Raw genomic sequence first — 12,374 nt, 5'->3', positions numbered from 1 at the left:
TTATTTCAGCATTTCTAAAGTCTGTACCTCCTTTGGTCGTCACTCTTTTCAGTTTTCTGCAGGATTGGAATCAACTGCAACAGACTTAAAAGCTCAGTTCATTTATTTCGCTCTCTTCCTTTAAAAATTCAATTCAGTCAGTAATACAAGATCATTGCACTTGTTTTTAGTTATTTGTTTGTTTTTATATGTTACTGTTTATAACTGTGTTATTTGTAACTCTGTTATGTTTGTATTGTATTGTACCTTTTTATGCTGCCTCTTGGCCAGGTCATCATTCTGAACTGACCTACCTGGTTAAATAAAGGTTAAATTAAAAATTGTTTTGCATTCTCCTGTTTACTTACACTGTAAAACAAACAAACAAAAAAAAAAAAAAAAACATTTATGCTAAAATACCAGCGGCTGTGGTTGCCAGAACTTCACTGTTAAAAATATGGTAGCAACATTTTAGGTTTTACAGACTTAACTTAAATTCACAATAAAAAAAAAAGATTCATTTCATTAACTGAGGTAATGTTAATAAACCAGCATAATGATATCTGTTTTGAACCACTGTAATATTTATAATCACAGGTGGTGATGAGAAAGTCACATGATGAACCAAAGCTCATCACAAAAAGCTCTTCCACAAGCTGAGAAGGGACATCAGAATCAGAATGAGCTTTATGTTTACACATACGAGGAATTTGTTTTCGTGACAGAAGCTCCGCAGTGCAACAGAATGACAGCGACAGAACAAAAAACACATAATAAAGAATAAAAAATACAAATAAGTAGGTAAGGAATAACAATATACAAATTGACAATTGTATGTGCAGGTATATTATTTGCAAAAATTTAAGTGTACACTAAGTATGTGTGTTATATAAATAAGTGTATGTGTGTATAAATATAAATAGTGTAGTGTGTTCCACAGTTATTATCAAGTGTTCATTAGATGGATTGCCTGAGGGAAGAAACTGTTCCTGTGTCTGGTCGTTCTGGTGCTCAGGGCTCTGTAGCGTCGACCAGATGGCAACAGTTCAGAGAGGAAGTGTGCTGGATGTGAGGGGTCCAGAGTGATTTTGCCAGCCCTTTTGCTCACTCTGGATAAGTACAGTTCTTGAATAGACGGGAGGGTTGTACCGATGATTCGCTCAGCAGTCCGGACTACCCTCTGTAGTCTTCTGAGGTCAGATTTAGAAGCTGAGCTGAACCAGACAGTTACTGAAGTGCAGAGGATGGATTCAATGATGGCGGAGTAGAACTGTTTCAGTTCTTGTGGTAGGTTGAACTTCCTCAGCTGGCGAAGGAAGTACAACCTCTGCTGGGCCTTTTTAACAATGGAGTCAATGTGAATGTCCCACTTCAGGTCCTGAGAGATGGTGGTTACCAGGAACCTGAATGACTCCACTGCAGTCACAGTGCTGTTCATGATGTGTGGGGGGAGAGCAGGGGGGTTTCTCTTGAAGTCCACGATCATCTACACTGTTTTCAGAGGACTGGAGGATGTACACAGTTCGCCAGGTTCATGTTTTCTTCAAGAGGCATGGACCAACATAGTTTCATATCTGGTAAAAGTGTCCATAATCAAAGGTAAATAGATAAGAAAGCTATAAGGACTGTTAGAATTTGCTCTGCCTTTGATCTCCTTGTGCAATTTTGTTTAGATTTTTGGCCCTCTTTTTTCTTTAGTTCTATTTTATTATTTATTGTTTATTTGTTGTTTGTTTTTTTTTTGTGTGAAAAAAAAAAGCTCTCGCGGTGATTTGTATGCAATACGTCGTGCCTTGTATTACTAAATATGTAAATAATATTTGCAGACATCCCAAGTCTCCCGGAAGTCCCGGGAGTCTCCCGCATAATGATAGCGGCTCCCTGATGCCCGCAAATTAGTTAAAATCTCCCGGAACCTAGAGCGAGCGAGCAAGCGCATGCGAGACAGAGACTGTGTTTCAAACCGTGTAGCGCGCGCACGGCAGAGAGGGAGAGGGAGCGAGAGACCTTGCGTGTGTGTGCTAGTGTGCGTGTGTGCGAAGCGCATGTAAGACATAGAGCATCCTGATTGGCCTGTTTCGGCAAATCAACTAATCAATTGTCAGTGTGGGCGGGCTTTTATCTCTTCTCCCGAACCAAATTAGTCAGTTATGTCTATCTAGAAACAGGAGCACCATGGCAGAGGGAGAGTGCCACAAAAAAAAAAAAAAAATAAATGTAAAAATAAAAATATTTCCTAAAAAAAAACCTTACAAAACCAAGTATAAGACACATTTTACGGCAGACTACACGAAAGTAGTAGTGTATTGTAGTGTCAAACATAATGACAGTCTTGCTCGCTGCACTATTTGTAACAGCGACTTCAACATTGCACATGGCGGGTTAAATGATTGCAAAAGGCATGTTGAGGTGAGTTGACATATTTCATTTCATGTGCATATTATTCAGGCTAGTTGCCAAGGCTACATGAAAACAACAAACTCCTTAGACCTGTTTAAAGTTTCAATGGAAAATAAATAAAAGTAGTTTACATAAATAGTATAAGCAGCTTATATAAATAGTAAAAGTAATCTACATATTTAAAAACATAATTAACGAATAATTGCATAGGCCTATAGCTTATAGAAATAATATTTTATGCTTTGATATCTTTTAGTAAAGTCATGTTTCTGTGGTGAAATTATCATCATTTCTGGGGGGGGGGGGGGGGGGGGGGGGGGGGGGGGGGGGGGGGGTCGGGGGAGGGGGGGGGGGGGGGGGGGGGGGGGGGGGGGGGGGTTTCGGGATACCCTCCCTGAAATGACTTTTTTGCAGGTTGGGATGTCTGTATTTGACCTTCGATCGTCTCGAGTCTGCAAAGAATAGCTCTCAGGAGAGACACGGAGCGGCATCATCTTCCTCCTCCGCTTGTCCTTCAACGCAGCTTGAAGTAAGCTTGTGTTACTGAAGTAACCAATAACATCGATACAAGTTTTATTCATGTACAGTGTGCAGCAGTTTGTTGCGGGTTATTATTGTCATTCAGTAACACAAGCTTACTTCAAGCTGCCTTGAAGGACAAGAGCTCATCTTTACAGACTGAGACGATCGAAGGACAGATATTATTTACATATTAGTAATACAAATCACCACGAGAGCTTTCCAATATGCGCGCCATCAAGTGACGTCTGTACTTCCCGCTCAGAGAGCACCTGTCCATCAAAAGCTCACTATCCAATCAGAGTAGAACACTGTTAAGCCCGCCCCCACGAGAAGTTTGTGTCAAAACACCAAACGAAAAACTGCGAAGAGTAAGCGAAATCTGTGGCAATGCGTTCAGAATCCATGATTAGCAAAAACGAATCTTTGAAAAACATTAACAAAGAATGAAGCATATTTGAAGAGCCTGTTAAATTTGTTTTTCTTCTTTTGTAATGGCATATTTTTGATAGTTTCTGAAAAAGTTACGTTCAGTTTTATAAACTTACGTTCAGTTTTATAAAGTGTCGTTCATTTTAATAGAAGCAAAAGTAATTCCATAGAGCGCGAGGATGTGGGGAATGATCATGCGCGCGCGAGGGTTTGTATTGCGCGCAGAGGACATGTCAACCCCTCAAAATATTAAAAAATCACCCCGCATCACCCCGTTTCCTCGTGTCCGATTTAGTTTTCCTCTCGCGGAAGTGATTTACATCACTCGCAAGCACCATTATTATTCTCATTAAAAATCCGCAATAAAATCCAGCCATACAAAGACTTTATTCAGTGGTTGGTGATATTTTGTCATGCATTCGGTCTTGTTCTGACATTAGAGTAGTTGACAGCTTGGTTTAATGCTTTTGGGAAGCACACATGTAATGTGGTGTGACATGCTTATGGCATCTGTTCATCTAAAACTGTTTTAAACAGCATTTTGGTAATGTTTGTATAACTCTGCATGCATTTTATAACTTGAAAATGGTGGTAAAAAACAATAGCAGCACAGAAAGTATTCTTTCCTTTAGAATTTGCATACATTTGGATTTCTTTCCTAAAACAGTTTTCCAAATCCTTTGGCTTTTTTGTAAAGCTCAGCAGGGATCTATGAATGAATACATCCAGTAGAGGGCGGTGCTGCACAATTCATCTCCACAAAGGACAGAATCAAAAGTGGTGGGATAACTAGGTTATGCAAGTTTGCATTAGCACTCTACAGGGGCGGACAGTAGTGAAGTATTTTTACTTTACTCAAGTAAATTTAAAAAGTATCTGCAGTCTACCAGAATGTTTTTCTTTGGAAAACTTTACTTCACTACATTCCAAAGCATAATATCATACTTTTAACTGCACTTCATTTCATAAATAAAAGTTGTTGTTTGTTTTACCTTTAATACTTAAGAACATTAAAAATTTATTACGTTATTGTACTCAAATAAATCTTTGAATTAGTACTCAAGTAAAAGTAAGGAAGTAATATATTTCTAATGTAATTAAATGATATTTAATATGAAACGTAGTGCAGTAAAAAAAAAAATAAAAAAAAAATACACTATTATGCTTTAGAATGTTGTGAAGTAAAGTTTTCTAAAGGAAAACACTCTGATAAAGTACAGACACTTGAAAAGTACTTTCACAGCAGAGTAAAAAATACTCCACTGCTGTCCTCCTCTGGAACTCTAACATACTGCACTTACTATATTTTTGCAATATGTAGGCTATTATGTACACAGTGCTCATTTTCAGTATGCTTAGAACATACAGAACACTGCACTCAATACTGCATCCAAAAAAGCAATGCATTTGACCTTAATTTAATTTTTGTTGTTGTTGTAGTTGTTTTAATTAAATATTTAATCACACCAAAGGGTTACACCCTTTTACACAAAATTGCAAGAAAATCTAAATAAATAAATAAATGAGCAATAGAACCATATTTAATTCCAAACTAATAAATGGTGATGATTGCTGAACTAAACTTTCAACATAGTGAGTTGACATATTTATTGAATCTCAGGAGTCTTGTGCATCTTTTCACCTCCACATTTTGAACGGTTTGTTGCAAAGCAGAACCAGAATGACTGGATGTCAGACAGGATTTCGCACATTTTTAGCTTGAAGTAGTGTCAAAGGGTTGAAAAATTAAGGTACAAAATGTGCATAATGCAATAGCTTGAAGGGGAATATTATCAGTAAAAGATAACTTCAATTTCTTGCTGTTCTTCAGCCAACTGTTGTATTTCAAAATGTTTCCTTTTATGTTTAGTGGAAGAAAGTAAGTCATATACTGTAGTTTTGGAACAAAATGAAGAGGAGTAAATTACCACTTTTATTGGATTATAAATTATGAGAAATTCATCATCTGAAAGGTTCAATGTTATGATTTAGGAATATTATGATCTTAGTCCCACGATTCACTGATATCCAGTTCTGTTAAGAGTCTCCAACACATGCAAAGCCTTGATTAAGGCCTCTTGTTTGTTGTCCTTTTTTATTGCAGTTATATGGTAGAAAACATCCCTGCAAACAAGCCTTCACTGCCCCTCTACTTAGGGCTAGACTAAGGGCCCCCAGCAGGCTGCCAGCACAGGGCCTCTGAGATTTTGCTCATTGACAAAACGTTGGCCCCTTAGTCCTGGTGCTGCACGGGCAGCCCTCACTATTAATCTACAACAGGGTGCCCACCTCTGGTCCTGATCAAACACAACTGAACCAACTAATTAGGATCTTAAAAAGCACTTGATAATTACAGACAGGTTTGTTTAATCAGCGTCGGAACTGAACTGAAGGTAGATCTCCAGGAACAGGATGCACCCTTGATCTATAACAATACATCTGTTTCACTTTAAATACTTTCCAACTTAAGTCTTTGGGAAAAGCAGTTATTACACATCTGAAATGGATGCAGTCACCACATAACTAATTTCTATATTGTCAAAAATGTACAGTAGTCAAAGGGATTTCAAATCAATGGATTTATTAAATACAAAATAGAAAACATTCAATTCAGGTTAATACAGCAACATATAGCCAAGAATGTAAAATACACAAAAGTACAAAAGAAAGAAAGAAAGCGAACAAAAGCAATGTAAGATTATAGGATTTTGTCATGTGAAAGCTGATGTGTGTGAAAGTTTTATCTGTAGTACATCAATGTCCAAACACTGTCCATAGCTGAAGTTGGCTGATAGCAAATGAATAATCCAGCCTCTTGTAATGAAAACAAGCCACAGCTCTCAAACACCAGACTCTTCCTAACCAGGAACAATCAAAAAATTGTCCAGACTATGTTCTCAAGTCGGAAAGAACGTTAAATCCATATTCAACCTGAACCATTATGTGGTAACCTCACCAATAAAGAGTCCTTCTAAAATGCATACAAATACACGGTCTTAAAGGGGTCATATGATGCGATTTTAATTTTACCTTTCTTAAGCTCTTGGTGCATGAAGAAGATCTGTAAAGTTGCAAAGACTAAAGTCACCAAATCCAAAGAGATATTATTTATAAAAGTTAAGAGGCAACCACACCCCCCTAAAATGGGTTGTTCCAACACGCCCCCACATGTCTAAGTCACTATGTGGGAAGATTTTCATAATGCCACCCAAATGTTCCCACAAAGAAAGAAGGCATAACTTTTCTCTCTGATGCCGCTGCTGCCATGTTGTGGAGACGCTGTGCGTTTCATTGTGAAAGTGAAGCTACTTTGTTTGGGCTTCCAAAAGAGGACACAACTAGAAATCAGTGGTTAAGTTGTATTTAAAACATTGTTCCAGAACAGTTCAACCCAAATATTCAGATGTGTGCAGCACATTTTACGGAGGACGAGGAATGTTTCCTGAACCAGTAGCCTACAATTCTTCTGTGTACAAAGGTTGTTTCTATAAAGAAAACTCACAGAATTTGTCACTGATGATTCAAACATGAGTTTTGAGCAGTGTAGCGTAGCGCTTGTTGTTTGTCATTTCTCGGATCACAAATGCAGACATGCGCTTATGTTTACACGGAGCGATAAAACACAGAATAAGTCATTATAATCAGTAATTATGTCACCACTGGATGCAACAAATGCCTCGTTTGTAATGGGTTTAATTGGTTTTGTCTTATCCCAACATCACAGTATGGTAAGAGGTGTTACATTTCCGTCACACGCTTGAGGTATTCGACCAATCACAATGCACTGGATAGCTGGCCAATCAGATCACACCTCGCTTTTCAAAACAATGAGCTTTGTAAAAATTGATGCATTTCAGAAAGGCGGGCGATAGAGGAGAAACAATAATGTACATTATGTGTAAAATAATGTGTTTTTTTTTTTCCTTAAACCGCATAAACACATTGCATTACACCAAATACACCAAATAATGTCATATGAGCCCTTTAAACTCTTAGCATCAGTCCAAACATAGGCCATACATACATGTACCATCTCGGCAAAAAATATCAGCAATGTGAATTATAATAGAAAAAAAAAAAAACTCCTTTAGGGATGATTGAGAATCTAATCTGATGCTGTTCCTTTCAGACATGTCACCTATTATCTTATCTCGCTGTCTTTATCTTTATCAGCACATTCGCAACAACATCAGATAGCTGTATGTTATATAAACATTTCAGATATTAATACCACTATATTTTCTTGCAGCCTTGAGGCAATGTAGCTACATTTTGTAAATGTAAAGTGCTATATAAAACTTGCCGGACTTGATTTCATAAAGATCCCGTGTTTACTGTCAGACAGCATCACATACATTCAGTCTCTCTGTTTAGGTTTGTTCTGCAGTTGCTCCAAATCATTGATGACACATGTTCACTCATCTAATTATAAGATCAAGGAGAATTCATGATTTATGAACATCATCTTTTCCTGAAGGCCTGTTACTTAAAAAAACTCACAGGAAATGTCAGCACACTCTCTCTCTCTCTCTCTCTCTCTCTCTCTCTCTATATATATATATATATATATATAGCAAAATAACAGATAATAGAGGTATGTGTTTTGTGTGTAACTGAATTTCAGGATCTTTTATTTACTCATGATGCCATCTCTTTCTGTTTTTTTAATTGTCTTTATCTCTCTCACATGCAGGACATGGACAGGTTTGCTTTTGCATTTGAACTCGTTTGACATAATATGAAACGGCACGTCCCTTCAAATAGCCCGTCTAATTTTCAGTTTTAGGAGGAGCACGTTACTCACAACAATAAAGGCCTTCAAGTGCGCTCTTGTGAGGACCAAAGTGAATGTCACAGGTTTTACACGTGACACTGTGGTGAAATTCTCTACATACATTCTCACTTAACTGAAATTAATTTTTAGGCAAAGTAATTATTTAATAGCCAGAGAATGGGCCCTTTAAAACTGTCACCACCCAACCTATCGCCTCTTGCTCCTCTTTTTTTTTTGTTGTTGTTGTCCTTTTTCGCTATCAAATCTTTTAGTAATCATCATAAAGCTTAGAAACCCAAGATTCATCCTGTGAAAACCATTTTGAAATCGGACATTGCGTTACCATGGAAATGGTACTTTAAAATCTTATGGCAGTCTCCTCCCCCTTAGTGGGCGGTGTCAAGTGTCATATTACAAAATGCATTACGGTCTTTTAGAATCAAAACTTTTTATAATTTTGGCAACAAACATATCATTGGAAAGGTCTCAGGATTCCATGTTTGGTGGTTATTTTGAGATAGAAGTAATATTGACAGAGAAATCTAGAGAAAAATTCATTAAACAAAATTCAAAGGAGTTTTGATGGCACCCAGTGGCTGTTTGTGGCATGACGCCCTAAATAAAATCTCACAGGAACCTAGATTTTTTTCATATCAACTTCAAATTTGTAACATAACTTATTTAGACACAAGGCTTTAATTTTATACCAATTTAAGAGTAAAACCTGTTATGTAAAATATTTATAATAAATAAAATAAAATTAATACAGCAAATTTTATTTACAGTACATTTAAACTTTTATAACTTTTTGATACTTAAATTTTTGGAAAAAAATTCCACCTTTTGCCAAAATCTGCAAATTTTCTTCTTTAAAAAAAAAACCTTAGGTTTATATTCCAAATTGTTCATAAATTACAACTATTTAAGTTTGGATAGTGCACTTTAATGCCTATTATAAAAATGGGGGGTGACAGTTAAAAGGGTTAAATAACCACTGGGATATTTGTTTTTGAGTGAGTTCATTACAGCAACCCCTTATTACACAATGACTTGCAAAAAGCATGAAGTATTGTGCAATCTTAGTGAAAGAAAACAGTCTGTTCAACTCAGACTTGAGGGAGGGACATACAGGAAACTCACTTTTCGCACCGCCCCCTGTATGTATCTATTATTTGTTGACTGACCTGTACAGGGCCTTGGCCTAAATGTTTGGTAAAATAACGTAAGAGCCCTCTGTACACGACAACATGTCTGGCTCTTTTATCAGACTTCCTCATTTGGAATTCAATAACATTTTAATGATGTGTGTACTCTTGCGACTGGGTGTGTTTCATGATGGGTGTTGTGCAACAGGTTAAAACTGTAAAATTCCAGTAAGTTTCTGTTATTGACAAAGTTTTTATGGTGGACTTATCACCCCATTTACTGTCTTATTATTGTCTCTTTTCATCATGTGATTGATAAGAGATAGTTTATATAAAGACAGACTGAGAGCATGTTCTATGAAGGGGAGCTGGTGCAGTGTCCACATTCTGATATACAGCTGACATTAGAGATGCTCTGTTATGATTTTGCGCATAACAGGTGATGAAGTGCATGGCAGTGAGCTCACTCTTGCCAGCGGCCCGTCGCTAGCCATGTTGAACCTCTACAGAAACAAAACGCGTTCCGGCGCAAGGGATCACAGGAACACCGCCGCGCACTTCCTGACCCAAGTTTGTTATTCATTACGTCTCGCAGCTTGATTTGAAGTTTTATTGTGTGTGTTTTTTATCATTTTTGTAATATTTTTTTTTTTTTAAATATGGGTATATGTTTTTTTAATTAATTTTATTTAAGTTTTAACTTTATGTTAGTGATTGAAATGAAAAAAACAACAAGACAACATTGCCTTGGAAACTAGCCGAAATAAAATGTTTAAAAAAAATTGTGATATCTTTTTTTATCTTAGTTAATGTTTAACCTGCGTTTATATTATGATGATGTTTCAAGTAAAAAAATATTTGACTTCTCGTCTGGGTAAATGTTTTATTATGGGATGCGTTTGTTTCTCAGACTGGGTCTCTTATTAAAATTGTAGTCGGTTACTGATTTCCAAATTAACATGACAAAAATGGTTTTCACTTTTGATTTAAATTAGGGATAAATTGTTACATTATATACTCTTATTAAAATCTAATTTATTAATTAAATATATATTGTTATCATTATTAAATTACTTTATTAAACTTTAAATATGTATGATTCTTATTACTACATAGTATTATATAATATTTATTTTGTGGAATCTGCATCAGATTACAATCAGTTACTACTGATATCTAAACACAGCTCTTAAATCATGGGGAAACTGTGTAAATAAAAGTTGTGTGTAGAAACAGACCTTCATTATCTTTTGCAGGCCAGGGTTCCGCGCACTCCATGGTGGCTTTCTCTAGTCTCATTTAGTGTAAATACAAATAAAAAAAAAAAGCATGATTTTTACACCAGAAACTCCAGCACGTTAAAATATCGATTTTCTCCATTAGATGGCTGGCTCTGAGATCTGATTATGTTGAATGCTACAAATACCTTGGTATCATGCTTGATAGTAAATTGTTCATTTGAAACTCACGAATGTACTGCTCAATAAATTTTATTTCAGCATTTCTAAAGTCTGTACCTCCTTTTGGTCGTCACTCTTTTCAAGTTTTCTGCAGGATTGGAATCAACTGCAACAGACTTAAAAGCTCAGTTCATTTATTTTGCTCTCTTCCTTTAAAAATTAAATTCAGTCAGTAATACAAGATCATTGCACTTGTTTTTAGTTATTTGTTTGTTTTTATATGTTACTGTTTATAATTGTGTTATTTGTAACTCTGTTATGTTTGTATTGTATTGTACCTGCTTTTTATGCTGCCTCTTGGCCAGGTCGTCATTCTCAGCTGACCTACCTGGTTACATAAAGGTTAAATAAAAAATTGATTTGCGTTTTCCTGTTTACTTACACTGTAAAACAAACAAACAAACCTGATGTAATGTTAATAAAAAATACCGGCAGCTGTGGTTGCCAGAACTTCACTGTTAAAAATATGATAGCAACATTTTAGGTTTTACAGACTTAACTTACATTCACAATAATAAAAAATATTTCATTAACTGATGTAATGTTAATAAACCAGCATAATGATATCTGTTTTGAACCATTATAATATTTATAATCACAGGTGGTGATGAGAAAGTCACATGATGAACCAAAGCTCATCACAAACAGCTCTTCCACAAGCTGAGAAGGGACATCAGAATCAGAATGAGCTTTATGTTTACACATACGAGGAATTTGTTTTCGTGACAGAAGCTTCCGCAGTGCAACAGAATGACAGTGACAGAGCAAAAAACACATAATTAAAGACTATAAAAATACAAATAAATAGGTAAGGAATAACAATATACAAATTGACAATTCTATGTGCGGGTATATTATTTGCAAAAATTTAAGTGTACACTAAGTATGTGTGTTATATAAATAAGTGTATGTGTGTATAAATATAAATAGTGTAGTGTGTTCCACAGTTATTATCAAGTGTTCATTTGATGGATTGCCTGAGGCAAGAAACTGTTCCTGTGTCTGGTCGTTCTGGTGCTCAGGGCTCTGTAGCGTCGACCAGATTGCAACAGTTCAAAGAGGAAGTGTGCTGGATGTGAGGGGTCCAGAGTGATTTTTCCAGCCCTTTTGCTCACTCTGGATAAGTACAGTTCTTGAATAGAAGGGAGGGTTGTACCGATGATTCGCTCAGCAGTCTGGACCCAGGAATCTGAATGACTCCACTGCAGTCGCAGTGCTGTTCATGATGGTGAGTGGGGGGAGTGCGGGGGGTTTCTCCTGAAGTCCACGATCATCTCCACTGTTTTCAGAGGACTGGAGGATGTACACAGATCGCCAGGTTCATGTTTTCTTCAAGAGACACGGACCAACATAGTTTCATATCTGGTAAAAGTGTCCATAATCAAAGGTAAATAGATAAGAAAGCTATAAGGACTGTTAGAATATGCTCTGCCTTTGATCTCCTTGTGCAATTTTGTTTAGATTTTGGCCCTCTTTTTCTTTAGTTCTATTTTATTCTTTATTGTTTATTTTGTTTGTTTTTGTTTTTTTTTTTGTGAAAAAAAAAGCTCTCGCGGTGATTTGTATGCAATACGTCGTGCCTTGTATTACTAAATATGTAAATAATATTTGACCTTCGATCGTCTCGAGTCTGCAAAGAATAGCTCTCAGGAGAGACACGGAGCG

This window comes from Cyprinus carpio, chromosome A7, assembly GCF_018340385.1.
Source record: "Cyprinus carpio isolate SPL01 chromosome A7, ASM1834038v1, whole genome shotgun sequence".
NCBI lineage: Eukaryota > Metazoa > Chordata > Actinopteri > Cypriniformes > Cyprinidae > Cyprinus > Cyprinus carpio.
Note: the sequence above shows the minus strand (reverse complement) of the source record.